The following is a 16,671-nucleotide window of genomic DNA, read 5'->3' as shown; positions in this document are numbered from 1 at the left end:
GTCTAAATGAGTTGGCAAAAGTACCATTACTAAACACAAATGTTCAGTAATTCCTTAATTTTATGTGTTTCCAAAAACTTTTCATAAACAATTCTGAATTATAGCTTAGTCTAAGCTAGTAAAGAATTCAACAGAGAAGTTTAACTTGTTACTCAACCTAGTCATGCTGACTGTAAAAGCACCTGACCTTAAAGATCATCTATAAAATGTGAGAAGTGTTAAATATTCTTTATTTGATACACTAAAGTTCCTTTCAGTAAATAATAGAAGGACACCTTTAGAAACAGGAAATTCTAATTAAATTGACATAACTAAGACCAAAAATACAAAGTAGACATTTCTACCTGTCTTCAGCTCTTGCCTTTAAGAGGTAGAAAACACAAGTGAGTCTTGATCAGTTCTGAGACAGTGAAGTGATTTCCCCAGCATTTTTATATAATTCCAGTCGCCCAACAGGTTTTGGATTGGCATTCACAATTTTTGCAAAAAGTTGAACATTATTAAGTCAAGTCATATCCTTAGAAGGGGAAAATAATGAGGGCATTTACTGAACTGGAATTACTACCAAAATTTCAATAAATGCAATCATTATTTAACCACACAAAGCAATATTACACTCGCAAACAAAAATACTCTATCAGCCATTCATGTTCTGAATTCTTGTATGAGAATTAAATTATGGTTCACATAAAAAAAGTCAAAAGATATTTCTCTTTTGTAATAAACGATTAGTAGCTAGCTTTTTTGAGATAAGCTATCAAGCCTGCCCTTTCATTCTTCTTAATGCCAGTGAAGATCATTTTGGTTCCAGGGATGTGTTTCTTGGGATTCTCAAAATACTCTATCAGAGTGTCCTCTCCCCAGGTGATGCCTTTGTTCTGTTTGGCATCTGTAAGAGAATCCAGCGGCCTAACCTGTCTTCTACCCAAACAGACTGTGGAGATTTGGTCCAGTCTAGTACTTGCTTCCCTTTCCACAGTGTGGCACTGAGCCCATTTAGGAACAAAAATATTCTTGCCTTTCTCAACATCACCAATTTTTAACTTGCTCTTTCGTGGCTCATGCTTCAAAGGCCCTCAATGGGAAGCTGGATTTCCCAATCTCTAATTCACTTGAGTTTTTAAAAATCTCTGTTCATCTGTGATTTTTGCCATACTAAAGGGAAGGGCATTTCTCTGAGTAAATGGATTCCAATGGATAAACCAAACTACTAGAATTGACTAGCATTCTGAACCAAATTCACATATTTCCAGTTCTGTGTCTTAAAACCTATACTTGCTATAATGGCAAGACATACAATCGAGACTTTTTGGACAAATCTGTGGTGCAGAGCTATGAGTATCATAGTAAAGCTGAGTTTGAAGAACACAGCATGATAGTAGGAGTAAGAAACTATTTCACCTATAGTTTACATGCGCATTATTGTTGCAAACTTATTTCAAAGCAGAAAGAAAACAGCAACAATAATAGCAAAGTTTTTCTGAATGGTTCCTGTGCACCAGACTTTGTTCTAAGCACTTTACTTGTATTGATGCATTTAATTTGCATACTTGTCCCATAGAAGAAGTGCTTTTATTAACTCCCTGTTATATTTGAGTAAACAATGGTTTAGAAAGGTCAGGCATCTATCTAGTGATAGTGGTCGATGAGTAATGCCTGTGGTTTTTACACAACGGTGTGCTTGCTCTGTACTCGTGTTATTTTACCCATTCAAAAATCTAATCTCCTTTTTAGAGTCATTAATTTGCAAGGCAGAGCAGCACATACACAGAGGAAAACAGGAAGTGAGCTCTTGCATCTGCTGGTTTACTCTTCAAATGTCAATAACAGCCAGGTGTGAGCCAAATGGAACCCAGGAACTAGCAGCTATATCCTGGTCCTCCACATGTGTGGCAGGGGCCCAGACACTGGGGCCGTCTTCTGCTGCCATGGGGCCCATTACTGGGGAGGTTGGTTGGAAGTGGAGTAGCCAGGACTCAAACCAGTACTCCAGTACCGAATGTCATTGTTGCAAGTAGCAGCTTAACTCACTGCCTGCAAAAATACAATCTTTAGAGTTCTAATGCCTAAGTTCTCTTAGAACTGATTTGCAGGTTTACTTAAAACAAGAGCTATCCACAGCTGAATCAGTCCCTACAGATACACTTTGTCAATCAAATTAGAACTCGAGTGTCCTTTGTTATAGAATCTTTAACTGATACAGTAACCTAATCTAGAAAATAATTGAATTTGAAAAGAGACAAGTAATGGAGTTTTTTTTTCCCCCCTTGGCTTCTACCTTTAACATAGAATATATAGTCTCCTGTGTAAAGTAGTGACATGGCAATTTTGATTTTTGGTTAATTTCATGTTTAAATGATATTGCTTTATATACAATATGTGTGAGTGTGAATTTGCATACATACAGAGATGGAAAAACCATCTAATGCCCCATGAGTCCTTTTGCTAGTGAGCTGGCAGTCCCTACCAAAATTTAAATGACCCAGCATTCCATTTCATGAAAACATTCTACTTAAATATTAATACATATCTCAAAGATGTGTATAGAAGGATGTTTATCACAGCATTGCATATTATAATGAAAAATTGCAGACAACTCTAATGTCCAACAATGAAGGAAACGGTAAATAAATTACCAGAATGATCCAGTCACACATCTTTTTTTAGCCTCAAATTCAGTAAGCTTTTTACATGTCACAGCCTTTAGTATATTTACTTATTTGAGAGAGAGGGTGGGTAAGAGGGACAGACAGACAGATCTCCCATCCACTGGTTCCCTCTCCAAATACCTGCATCAACCAGGGCTGGACCAGGACAAACCTGCGAGTCTGGAGCTCAAATTGAGACTCTCTTGTATGTGGCAGGGACCCAACCACTTTAGTCATCACCCACTGCCTCCCATGGTGCACATTAGCAGAAGCTGGAACCAGAAGCCAAGCTGGGACTGACCCCAGACACTTGATTGTAGGTGTCCCAAGCACCATCTTAATCACTGTGCCAAATAACCCTCCCTACTGCTACCGCCACTTCACAACCTTTGAACCTGCTCTTTTCTGTCCTTTTCCCTGTTATATTTCATTCTCTACACTCTCTATGTCTGAATCATATAAAGGGTCTCAACTTAAATGTTACTTCCTTATAATTCAGAATTGGTCCAAAGGAGTTAGAAAAATTAGGTCAAGTTGCTATTTAGAAATTTGTAAAGAATTTTAGAGAGGATGAGAAGCTGAGGAATAATATGAAGTTCAGAGATGGGTGGGTTGAGGCCCATGATAGAGTGAGGTTTGGATGACATATGGTATGGTTCATTCCCTCTAAAACTCATGTTGAAAGTAAATGCCTCAATGCAAAAGTATTAGGAGGTGAGATTTAGGGGAGATATTTGGGTCATGGGGGTGGAACCTTCTTGAATGGAGTAATGGTGTCCAGCAGCAGTAAGTTCCTGTGAGTAGGTTATCTATCACAAAAGCAGGTTGCTATAAAGCATCAACCCCTACCACCACCATGCCCCATCCTAATCCTGTTCCCTCCCCTCTTTGCACTCCCCTTCTTGTCCTTCCTTCCATTTTTCCACTATAATTAGAATAGCACACGGCCTTCTCCAGAAGCCGAGGAGATGTGACTGGCCACGTTTGGACTTAGAACCTCCAGAATAGTGAGCTAAATAAAATTCTTTTCTTTGTAAACTACTCAGTCTCGGGTGTTCTGTTATAACATCAAAAAGAGACTAATGATGAATACTGAGATTTGGGGAAACTCAGGAATGAGGTATCAGATGCCTTGGCAGCTGTGGACTGGAAGGTATGGGGAGGGCAGGAGTGTTAGGCATGCAATGAGTGGTGAGAGTTAAAGAGGAAGAAAGAGGTAGAAGATGATAATATGGTCTCAGGGTACCGTGAGTTTGTAAGAGGCATTAAAACTCAGAGATAGGGTGAGACCCTTCAGTGAGGAGTGCCTTAGTCTGTTAGTGCTGCTATAACAAAATATAAAGACTAGATAATTTTTTTTTTTTTGGACAGGCAGAGTGGATAGTGAGGGAGAGAGATAGAGAGAAAGGTCTTCCTTTTTGCCGTTGGTTTACCCTCCAGTGGCCGCCGCGGCCAGCGCACCGCACTGATCCGAAGGCAAGAGGCAGGTGCTTCTCCTGGTCTCCCATGGGGTGCAGGGCCCAAGCAGTTGGGCCATCCTCCACTGCACTCCCTGGCCATAGCAGAGAGCTGGCCTGGAAGAGGGGCAACCGGGACAGAATCCGGCGCCCCAACCGGGACTAGAACCCGGTGTGCTGGCGCCGCAAGGCGGAGGATTAGCCTGTTAAGCCACGGCGCCGGCCCTAGATAATTTATTAAGAACAGAAATTCATTGGTCACAGTTCTGGAGGCTGGAAGTTGAATTCAGGTTTGATATCTGATGAGCGCCAAGTCTCTAAGATAGTACCTTGAATACTAAGTACTCACATATTGGAAGTGGCAGAAGGACAAAAGGAACATAGCTACTTCCCTCTATCCCTTTTATGAAGCATGAATGCAATCACTTCCTAGTAACCTCACTTCTTAATACTGTTGCATTGGGTATTAAGTTTCAGTGTGGACTTTGGAAGAGATGCAGACCATAGCAAGGAGCAAGCCATGATTATACAATGGTGAGAGTAAGTTCTTACCTCCTCAGAAAAGTCTTAACTGTCCACTGTAATCTGAAATAGCTATCATTTTTTCATTGCATATGGTGATCTAAATATTTTTTTTGTTATTGTCATGAAGATTGAGATCATACTAACTTAGTCAATTGTATCTCAGTCCCCTGGCACAATAGTGGTCATATGCTAAGTGTTCAGTAAATATTTGGGTTTCTTGATCTAAAAGGAATCTGTGTTACATTTTTGGTTGAAAATATTTTCAGAATATAGCCAGTAGTATGATCCTATCTTTAATAGTAAAATGCTATACATACTTATCAGTGTGTGTGTGTGTGTGTGTATTTGAATTATATATTTTTACTGAATTTAGATAGGAGTCTGAATGTTTATCATGTTTCATATGCTTCTAAAATCTCTACATGGATTCCATAATTCAATCCTTACTACACACTTATTAGATAAAACTGCTATTATCCCCATTGTAATGAGGACAGAACTGAAGAACACAACTGGTAAGCTACTTGCCTACTAAGATCTTAACTAAAGGTAAAGGCTAGAGCTGAGATCAGTATTGTGTGTGTTTATACTTAACTTTATTTATTTATTTTTTTTTTTGACAGGCAGAGTGGACAGTGAGAGAGAGAGACAGAGAGAAAGGTCTTCCTTTGCCGTTGGTTCACCCTCTAATGGCCGCCGCGGTAGCGTGCTGCGGCCAGCGCACCGCGCTGATCCGATGGCAGGAGCCAGGTGCTTCTCCTGGTCTCCCATGGGGTGCAGAGCCCAAACACTTGGGCCATCCTCCACTGCACTCCCTGGCCACAGCAGAGAGCTGGCCTGGAAGAGGGGCAACCGGGACAGGATCGGTGCCCCGACCGGGACTAGAACCCGGTGTGCCGGCGCCGCAAGGCGGAGGATTAGCCTGTTGAGCCACGGCGCCGGCCTATACTTAACTTTAAATTGATTAAAGTCATATGAAATAAGAAATTCATTTTCTCCTTCATACTAGCCATCTTTTCAAGTGCTCAATAGTTACAAGTAGCTTTTAGCTATCTTATTTGGGCACCCCAAATCATTTTTTAAAAAGATTTATTTATTTATTTATTTGAAAGAGTTACACAGAGAGAGGAGAGGCAGAGAGAGAGAGAGAGAGAGAGAAAGAGAGGTTTTCCATCCGATGGTTCACTCCCCAGATGGCTGCAATGGCCAGAGCTGTGCCGATCCAAAGCCAGGAGCCAGGAGCTTCTTTCCGGTCTCCCACGTGGGTGCAGGGTCCCAAGGACTTAGGCCATCTTCTTCTGCTTTCCCAGGCCGTAGCAGAGAGCTGGACAGGAAGTGGAGCAGCCGGGTCTCAAACCAGCGCCCATATGGGAAGCCAGCGCTTCAGGCCAGGGCGTTAACCCACTGCACCACAGCGCTGGCCCCACCAAAAATCATTTAATACATTTTCATCACTGTAGGAAGTTCTGCTGGGACTTTCTTGTGGCCTTACAGTCTGCTCTTATCAATAGTGTAATATTACTTCATCTCATGCCAAGCTATGAGCTAACTACCACTTTGGAATGAGAGTGTGAATTAATATTTTCAGTTTTTACTGTAAATGCTCCTATATTACTTGATGAATTACCTCCAATAGGCAAATACTATTTTTAAAATAAAAATGTCAGTCTTCCTTCAAAAATAGAGTAATAAGAAACTGTGAAAGCATTGATAAAGGTTATCTACAATTAATTTACTAATCTTATTCTGATAGAACTTCCAAGTGATATTTCATGTTATTTTACAATAAATACTTGAAACAGACATTCTGTTTCTTCTGATTGAATTTTCAGAAGAAGAAAACATTATCAGAAGAGAACCCCACTGCCTGTTTCTCTGTGGCCTCCCCATAGTCCCACCAGTCGTATAATCTGTTCTTCTATGCTAGTACCAGAAAACAGCTCTCACCATTTCTTTATTTCTTTGTTCATTCATTTATTTGTTTATTTAAGGATTGGAATAGGGAAGGGAAAAGTCTGATGAAAAATAGATTGTAAGAGACCTAAGAAAAATTAAGAAATTGTATGTTTTGAGTATTTTCTTTTACTTCCTAAACGTAAATATTGATGATTTATATACTAACTTTAAGATCAGAATCCATAACTGCTTTCTCTATTAGCAAATATAACCATTTAGTAAAATCAAATGTATGGATTCCAGAAGCCTCATTTCTAAATCATTTTAGATTTTTCAATTAAATTTTTCAATTAAAGAAATAGTGATAAGTGGATGTTTATGCTTAATAATTATATATAATAAGTAGAGATATGAAGATTCACTGAAACCTATTTCATAAGGTCTTTGGCCAGTTCACAAGAACAACATACTTAGTTTGGGTGTTTATCAAACGCCCATGTGTTAAAGGCTTGATTCCCAAAGTTTTATGTCATTAAGACAGTAGAAACTTTGAATTCAATTTTGATATCTGAAATTGTTGTCTTTGGGGAGTGATTACCCTGGATTATTTTGTTGGAGTTCCCCATGATTGAATCATTGAGGCTTTAAAAGGAGAAATGTACACATGCAAAGGTGCTCCCTCTTGCCTTGTGATCCTCTGTGCCACCCCAGGATTCCTGCTCCCAGCAAGTCTGCCAGTCATCTCGGATGTCAAACCAGTGCAGTCACCTGATCTTGGACTGTGAACCATCCAAACTATGGACCAAAATAAACCTTTCTTCATGTGTAGCTTATCTTAGCTCATTATAGTAACAAAAAGGTTACTAATACACATAGTTTAGTTCCCAATTTAATAAAAATTTACTGAACCTTACTATATACATAGATAACATGAGTACTAACTGTGCTGAAGTAAACAGTTCACACTTTCTGTGTGAAGGTGCTTAGTATATTAACAGTAGCATTTTATTTTTTTTTTAAGACTTATTTTTTGAAAATCAGTGTTAGAGAAAAAGAAAGAGAGGGGACTTGATCTGCTGTTTCACTCCCAAGTGGCCACAACAGGTAGAACTGGGCCAAGCCAAAACCAGGAAGCCAGAACTCTGTCTGGGTCTCCCACGTGGGTGCAGGGGCCCAAGCAGTTGGGCCATCTTCTGCTGCTTTCCGTGGCACATTCATAGGGAGCTGGATTGGAAGTGGGTCAGCTAGAACTCTAATCAGCACTTATAGGGATGTCAGCAGCTTATCCTGCTGAGCCACAACACTGGCTCCAACAGCAGCATTTTATACAAAGTATAGAGAAAAAGAAATAGTAGGGATAGACCATTCACTAGAAAAGGCGAATGGATAAGGAAATGTCAGAACTGGGCTTTGAAGGCAAAAACGAATTCATTGTGCAAGCTTGTTTGAGGTAGTGGAAAAATATTTTGTGATTTAGCCCCTCTCTACCATCTGCCTATATTTGATATATTAAAAGCTAGACATTTAAGGTAAATCAGATGATCATCAGTCTACTTTTTATATACGTGGTATGTCTATATTTGTACTGACAGTGGTCTGAAGAGAACTTGAAGTTTAGACACAGAGTCTCAATATTCAACAATTTAAGGCAAGTGCATCTTTAAAGGTTTTCTCTAAAATGTATATGAGAGCTGACAGGTAGATAACTTCAAGTGTTGTATATGTATTTTCTAAATTTAAAAAAATTAATAACATTGTTCTTCCTTCTTAAATTTTAATTGATTTATATTACATTAAGAGGTAGAGAGGCATACACAGAGAGAAATAGAGAGTGAGAGAGACAGAGAGCTCCCAACCTGGCACATTCCCCAATGTCCAAGACTGGGGTGGGCTAGAGCTGGGAGCTAGGAACTCAGTCCAGGTCTCACACATGGTGGCAGGAACCCAATTACTTGAGCCATCACTACTACCTCACAGGGACTATAATAGCTGGAAGCTGGAGATGAGATCCAGAGTCAAATAGCGAAATCAACTATTCCAATATGGGATGTAGGCATAAATTTTGTTTGTGTTTTATATCTTTTAAATTTTATTTGACAAGGGATGTAGGGAATGTAGACAGAGAAACAGACAGAGATATTTGATCCACTGGTTCATTCCCCAATTGCATACAACACTTGGGGCTAGACCAGACCACACCCAGGAGCCTGGAATTCAGTCTGGATCATGCATGTGGGTTTCAGGGACCCAACTACTTGAGTCATCACCTGCTGCTTCCCAGAATGTGCATTGGTAGAAAGCTGGAATCAGAGCCGGCGCCGTGGCTTAACAGGCTAATCCTCCGCCTTGCGGCGCTGGCACACCAGGTTCTAGTCCCGGTTGGGGCGCCGGATTCTATCCCAGTTGCCCCTCTTCCAGGCCAGCTCTCTGCTATGGCCCGGGAAGGCAGTGGAGGATGGCCTAAGTGCTTGGGCCCTGCACCCCATGGAAGACCAGGAAAAGCACCTGGCTCCTGCCTTCGGATCAACGAGATGCGCTGGCCGCAGCGACCATTGGAGGGTGAACCAACGGCAAAAAGGAAGACCTTTCTCTCTGTCTCTCTCTCTCACTATCCACTCTGCCTGTCAAAAAAAAAAAAAAAAAAAAAAAAAGCTGGAATCAGAAGCAGAGCCAGGGCTTGAATTCAGACACTGATTTCAGTACAGGGTATCCCAAGCAGCATCTTAACTTGTTATCCCAAACACCTGACCCAGATGTGCACATTTTAACTGGCATATTAACCATTAGCACTAGACTAGACATACTTCCCCACCCCCCTTTTAATGAAGGAGTTATTTAGCTCACAGTTTTGGAGGCTAAAAGTCCAAATAGCAGAGTACAGATTCTGGCAAAGACTTCATGGCAGACAGCAGATTACACATCAAGGAAGGATCACATTACAAGCCAGGAGGCAGAGGAAGTGAATGGGCCTCAACTCAGGCTTTTATAACAACCCTCTTGTGAGAACTCAAGAGATAATAAGAACTCCTTCTGAGAGCATGTCCCCAGTGACCTAAAGCCCTCACACAAGACCCCACCTACTAAAATTTCCAGCAACTCTCAGGAGCGCCAGCTTGGAGATCAAGCTTTATACACATGGATTTTTGAGAGGCACTCAAATACTAACCATAGGTCTGCCCTTGACCCCCAAAGGCTCATGTCCATCTAGTAACACAAAATACGTTAATTGTACTCTCAAGAGTCCTGAGGTCTTGGTGTTCCAGTATTGCTCAAAAGTTCAAGTCCAAAATCTCATCTAAGATTCAAGTCAAACTCTCTTAGCTATGATCCTCTGTAAAATCAAGAATATCTGCATTCTCCTGAGATAAAATGGTGACACAGGGCAGGACAAATATTTCTATTCCAAAAGGGAAGGATAGAGAAACAGAAAGGAGGTTGAATTGGCTTAAAGCAAGACTGAAACCAATCAGGGCAAAGATTAAATCCCCAAGCTCCTCATCCTGCATCCATAACACAGTGTGCTGAAGGATAGACTCCCAAGGGCTTGGATAGTCCCAGCCCTCTGGCTTTGCTGGTTACAGCCAACATGGCTGCTCTCTCAGACTGGTTTTACACGCAACCTGCAGTTACAGGCATTGCATATTGTTGGCACCTCTGTCTTCTCGAAATGGTCTCTGCAGTTCCCCTCTCACAGCTTCCCTAGACATTGCCCCACCAGAGGTTCACTGCAGGGGCTCCAACCCTGCAGCACAACACTGCTTGTCCCCACATGCTTTCCTTTGAAATCCTAGTAGAAGCCACCAGGATTCCATAACTCTTCAATTCTGCATGACTGCAGAACCAGCATCACATGGACAATGCTTGGGACTGCCCTGTCTTGCTTTAACTCTGGCGCAGTGGCCTGGGAACTTTGCTAGCAAGCCAGAATAGATAGCTGACCCAGGGCAAGCAGAACACATCATCAGGGCTCTTTCCTGATGGATTTTGCCCTGAAATAATTTTCAAACAAATTTAAACCTCTAAGCCTCTGATTAGATTGTGATTTGGGGCCACCTGGAATACCTCTGAAATTGTTTAAAGGTCTGCCTCCCATTGTTTTTGCTAATTAGCACATGACTCCCTTTTACTTGTGCTGATTTGTCTCTTTTAAATTATATTCATGTGTTTAGTTTCTTCAAACTTTATTGGCAACAATTAAACATGTATGGGCTATAGTGTGACATTTCAATACATATATACAATGTGTATTGCTCAAAACAGGGTAATCATTATTTCTCCTTCTTGGATATTACTGTTTTCTTAAAAAAAAAAAAAGATATTTATTTGAAAGGCAGAGTTCTAGAGAGAGACAGAGACGGAGAGTCATTTTGCACATGCTGGTTCACTCCCCAAATGACTGCAACAGCTAGGGCTGGGCCAGGCCAAAGCCAGGAGCCAGGAGCTTCTTCCAGGTCTCCCATATGGGTGCAGGGTCCCAAGCACTTGAGCCATCACACTGTGCTTTTCCCAGGACATAAGCAGGGAACAGGATCAGAAGTGGGTGGGCGAGGACAGAAACTGGTACACTTATGGGATGCTGGCATTTCAGGAATCAGTTTAACATGCTATACGACACTGCCAGCCAAACATTGTTTTATGATTGGAGGTTTGGAGCTTCTTTCTTCTGTTTGTTCATACAAGATGTACTAAGTAATTTTGAAATATAATCTTTCCAATAAGCTGCATAACACTAGAAACTGATTCTTTACATCTGAGTCTGATTTGGTACCCATTATCCAACTCCCTCCATACTTCCCCTTCACCCCTCCCAGACTCTGCTAATCACGATTCTGTGTTTAGATTCAGTTAGGAGGTTTTTTGTTTGTTTGTTTTGTTTTGTATTTTAGATTTCACATATGTGGGAGAATATGTGATGTTTATCTTTCTGTGTCTGAAACCTCCAGTTCTGTCCATTTAGCTGCAAATGATAGGATTTCATTATTCTTTTTTATTTATTTATTTATTTATTTTTGACAGGCAGAATTAGACAGTGAGAGAGAGAGAGAGAGAGAGAGAGAGAGAGAGAGAGAAGGGTCTTCCTTTTCCGTTGGTTCACCCCCCAAAGTGGCCGCTACAGCCAGCGCGTTGCTGCTGGCGCGCTGCGCCAATCCGAAGTCAGGAGCCAGGTGCTTCCTCCTGGTCTCCCATGGGAGTGCAGGGCCCAAACACTTGGGCCATTCTCCACTGCTTTCCTGGGCTACAGCAGAGAGCTGGCCTGGGACAGGATCCAGCGCCCCTACTGGGACTAGTACCTGGGGTGTCGGCGCCGCAGGCGGAGGATTACCTTAGTGAGCCACAGCGCCGGCCCAGATTTCATTATTCTTTATTACTAAGTATTATTCCATTGTGTTCCACTGTGTATACACACCACATTTTCTTTATCTGTTCATCTGAAGATGGAAACCTTGGTTGAGTCTATATCGTGGCTGTGCTAATTCTAGCAGCAGTCTCTGGGCTGCATTCCTCTGTCCTAAATATACTCTTTTTCTTTGCTCCCTTTCCGTTGAGGCTGTGTGTTTTCCAAATTTTCCTGCTTTGCTACTGTTTCTGATGATAAAAACCTACTAAAAGCACACAATAACACCTACCCTCAGCCTGAACACTTTGCTGCCTTCAAATCTGTTTTGTCCAATAAAGGAGTGTGTCACATTTGAACATGGACACAACACAGCCAGGTTCTTTGCTAGGATGCAACAAGATTGGCCTTTAAAATAGAATCTTCATGTCCATCTGAAACTTCATCAGCATGGCCTTTACTGTCCACATTTCTATTGGCATTCTGGTCTTCTGAGCTCTCACTAGACTTGACCTAACTCTCCACGTACAGCTTTCTAGGCTTTCTCTAACTTGCTTCTCCAAATTCTTCCAACTTTTTCTGGTGAACCAATTCCAAAGACTCCTTCACATCTTCAGGTATAGTTATAGGTAACAACCCTACTCCTCATTACCAATTTTCTATATTAGTCAGCTTTTCATTACTACCATGAAATACCTGAGACCACCTACTTAGGAAGGAAAGAGATTTATTCACAGTTTTAGAGAATGAAAATCCAATTGGCAGGATGCAGGCCCCTTTGAAGGCCCAGCGATGGATGGCAGAGTGTGGGTGTTAAGGAACACATGATGAACCAGAAATCAGAGAGGGCTTACAGAATATTTCTTTATGTAATTAATCCAGTAGCTCCAAAATCAGAAAATAAACAAGGAAGATCATATGAGGAATCTTCAAAAAGTTCATAGAGAATTCTTATTATAAAGAAGTGTGTTATGGAACAGCTAGGCATGGATTTCAAGGTTTTTGTACCAAAATAAACTTTCCTTTTAATTCTATTTGTCCATGAACTTTTTGGGGTACCCTCATATTATTACTACAAATTTAATGAATTAAAAATGTTAGAAGTAGAATTATCTAATACTTATTGTTTTTTTCAGTGTAAATCATTCATCATTTTGTGTGTTAATGAATGTTGATACAAGCTATGTTGTAGCAGTTTCTCTTTAAATTAGACTATATGTATTAAATAAAGAACATTTGCCCTTTGCTTATTACCCTCGTGCTTCTATCAAAAGTACATACTGTCAGGACCAATTAGTTATCATTTATATTATTCTGTTCTCATTGGTTGGATCTTGATTTGCCTTTAAGCTGTTATGTATGTTATTGACATTTTCTTCAAAGACCAAGCTAGAAACATGATAAAATGCATTGCACTCTCCAGCATACATTTACAGTATTCAGCTGTTTGTAGGTGATTTTTCTAGGCTGTAACAAAATAAAACCTAAAGCATGATATTAACTGTGCTGTTTATATGGGTGCTGATACACTTTGAATAAAACCCTCAATTACTAAGCATTTTTGAGTCCTGAGAAGACAGTCTCATGACGTTAATGGTATCTTTATAACCTTTTTAACTTCTTGTTTCTCTGGCAGAGCTCTACAATAACAGCAATAGGTTTGCCCTTGGCAAGCAAAAACTCATTTTGAGAGGATAATAAGTATTTACTATTTAGATAGCTGGCAATAAAATTTCTCAGAATGAGATTTTCTTGAGAAACTATAAACTGATTAAATTACTTTCTTTTAATGGACTGGAAAAGCGTGTAATAATAGTTTGTTGAAGCTTTGCATCCAATGCCTTGCTTCCTTTTTTAGAGACACAAAAGCAGCCTGGTTTTGATGAATTATGGGAGTTCATAGAAATTATTCTCCATTGTATAGCTTATTCTTATTTTTTCTCTAAATTAAAAAAATTTTTGAAGTAGATTATTTCTGGGAGGATGAAAAGGATGTAGTTGGTAATATGTCTGTTTATTTCAAACTTTATTTTAGTCAGGTGTAAAATTTAGCAGTTTTATGACTCAAGAGTTGTGTTTTCAAGGAATATACCCTAGTGAAGTTTAAATGGTAGAAAGCCACTCTTATTTAAAATAAATGAAAATCAATAAATGATTTTCCTGTTTCTTAAAGAGTAAAATGGAAATTATTTTTACTAGCATTGATTACCAGTACCTTGTTTATTTTATAAGCAATCACAAAAGATTTTTGTTTAATGATTATTAAATGTGGGACTTAAAAATTCAATCCATGATATTAACTGTAAGAAAGAAATTCACATGTGTTTTGGTATGAAAGTAATACTTAAATATATTTCATTACTATAAAACTTGATTAAGGAGCTGCTCAAAATTCTACCTAATGTGAATTTTGTTAATGTCAACTAAGAAAAATAATTTGTTTCTTGATTTAAAATGTGAAAACATACATAAGATGCATCTGATAATTCATACTCTAAGCATTTTTCTTTAAAGACAAATCCATTATGGTCCTTGGAGGTGACAGCTTGTGGAACATCTTCCAAGGCCATGAATTTTCCATAGAAGTGCATCAAATTCAGTATTTTTATTGGCAGTCAGAATTTCATATTTGTTGCTATAATAAAATGGTGATTGAAATGGGACCTTGAGTGTCCTGTCCTTACATGAAGTACTTTGAATTTGAATATCACACAGATCCTAACTTAAAGCACATTTATTTTCTCTTAAGCCTTTGGCACTCAAACGTCCATTGCTGGCATTGTTTTTCATTCCAGCAAATCTGTGCTATTGGCACTATGAGGTATAGCGGACACTAGTCAGGAGAATAAAGAAATGAAGAGAGAGACAATATTTGTCTTCCTCTCTGAATGACAGCCACTGACTGCTACGGACCGTAAAGTTCTTCAGAATGTAGTTCTTACTGTGTCAAGTGTTTTGTCGTGTTTTTTTCTCCTGCACTCTTCAGGGTTGTAATATGTAAACATCAATGAAGTATTATGAAATAATAGCTTGTTAGCAAATTTAATGACATTTGTTTTCACCTTACCTGGGAAAAAATGTATATAGAAAATTGAAATTGTTGTGAAGTTGCAACTTATCCTCTTTAATATGCAGTTCTGCTTTAATTCTGGTAATCCTGAAGTTTCTGGTGAAAAAGATTTAGCAAGGATGTAATGAGTATGCACTTGCATTTTAGTCATTTGTTCTTCCGGTGAGACATATGGTTCACTACATTTTTTAGTTTGATCAGTTTGTTGTCACTGCAATCATGCAATGAATATTTTCTTAAAATGTTTTCCTAATTTTGTGAGTTAATTATCTGAAGAAAACAGTTCTTTGCACATTGCATAATATTCATAGATTTTTTTTCACTATCTTAATAGCCACTTAGCACAAATTTTGTGCTATTGTAATCGTTTTCATGGAGTGAAGAAGTCATTAAAGGAAAATGTCACTGTGATTATTTCTGTAATAAATGATTAAACCTTAGCAGAACATGGAAAAAATGTATTTTCTGCATAAAATGTATCAAAGCTTATTCTGAAAATAAAAAGAGCTAGATCTTTTTACTTATAGATAAATTAATCACTATATGTGCCTATCAGTCTATGAGAATAATGAATTTTTAGGTCTTTATTATTATCATATAAGAAACTTGGGAGTTGCTTGTTTCTTGAAACCCTCATTTTCTGATTTGCAGTTACCATGTTTTGACATTCAAGAAGATGCACACAGATACAATTTTTAATGAAATATTATGCTACAATGATGGAACTATATCTGCCTACAGTTTTATGTTATTCCTCATAACCACTCGCACCTGCAATTCCACCTTTGGTATTTTGTGTTAATTCTGTTAATTTTATTAAATAGTAAACATTTCATACATGAAATTATTTTTAATGCAGTGTTTGAAAACCAGCAGAATGCAGTTTAATACTGCTGTTTAAGGGTCCAGAATATTTTTTGGCATGCAGTTTCTCTATTGAAAAATTCTTATATTGAATTTTTCTTTGTTTATAAAAGATTTTTCAAATTTAACATGAGGGAACTGGTGTCATGGGTAAGGTTTTACATGGAAACAAAGTAGCAGATTGAAGTGGTTTCAGGGCTTTAATCCCTTGATAAATTAGCCAGCAGGCGAGCCTTTTCATAGATGTGCTAAACAACAGGTTGATGCCATTTGGGCATTAGCAATGAGAACCACCTGAGGGAATAGTGAGTGAATAAGAAGAAATGTAGACTGGGAAGAAGGCATGGCTATTAGCTTTTGCTAGGTCGGGTAGCTGAAGTAATGCCCATAAATGAGTAGCTGATATTTTAGATTTCTCCTTGAATATTAACTTTGCATTCTCAAAATTATCAATTTACATGGATAACATTACATTTTATTATTAACACAATTCTGAATTTTTTTGTGAAAACTTGACAATGAGCTCATAAACAATTCATGTTACAAATTTGTGCTTTTCTCTTTTTTGAATAGAGATTTGAAGCTTTCACATTTCTTTCCAGATTGTTACTCTCTAACACACAGAAGAAAACATTTTGTAATGCAGATCAGTGCAATTAGTAGGATTTGAAATGTTTAAGTAATCTTGCCTATTTGAAAATTATAAATGTTTGTAAGCTGTTATAAAATTACTTTTTAAGAATACTTTCACACTTTTCTGAATTAAAAATTCCTTGTCATATTGCATTATACTTGTATATACTGCATAGTATATTTAAATAATACCACCAATAAAGAATAGTGACTGTAACGGTAAAATACTTAATAGGAAAAAAT

The 16,671-nt window shown here is 38.8% G+C and overlaps 1 protein-coding gene and 1 pseudogene across 1 annotated transcript in view; one reads left to right on the top strand and one right to left on the bottom strand.

The window, feature by feature from the left end:
• The window catches only part of RSRC1 (arginine and serine rich coiled-coil 1), a 464,346-nt gene that overhangs the window by 285,872 nt on the left and 161,803 nt on the right, over window positions 1-16,671 (top strand). The gene's annotated exons all lie outside the window — the stretch shown is intronic.
• Window positions 729-14,431, bottom strand: LOC133777234 (cytochrome c, somatic-like; annotated as a pseudogene).

Source organism: Lepus europaeus, chromosome 2 (assembly GCF_033115175.1).
Source record: "Lepus europaeus isolate LE1 chromosome 2, mLepTim1.pri, whole genome shotgun sequence".
Lineage (NCBI taxonomy): Eukaryota > Metazoa > Chordata > Mammalia > Lagomorpha > Leporidae > Lepus > Lepus europaeus.
This window is presented reverse-complemented; position numbering and strand designations above follow the sequence as displayed.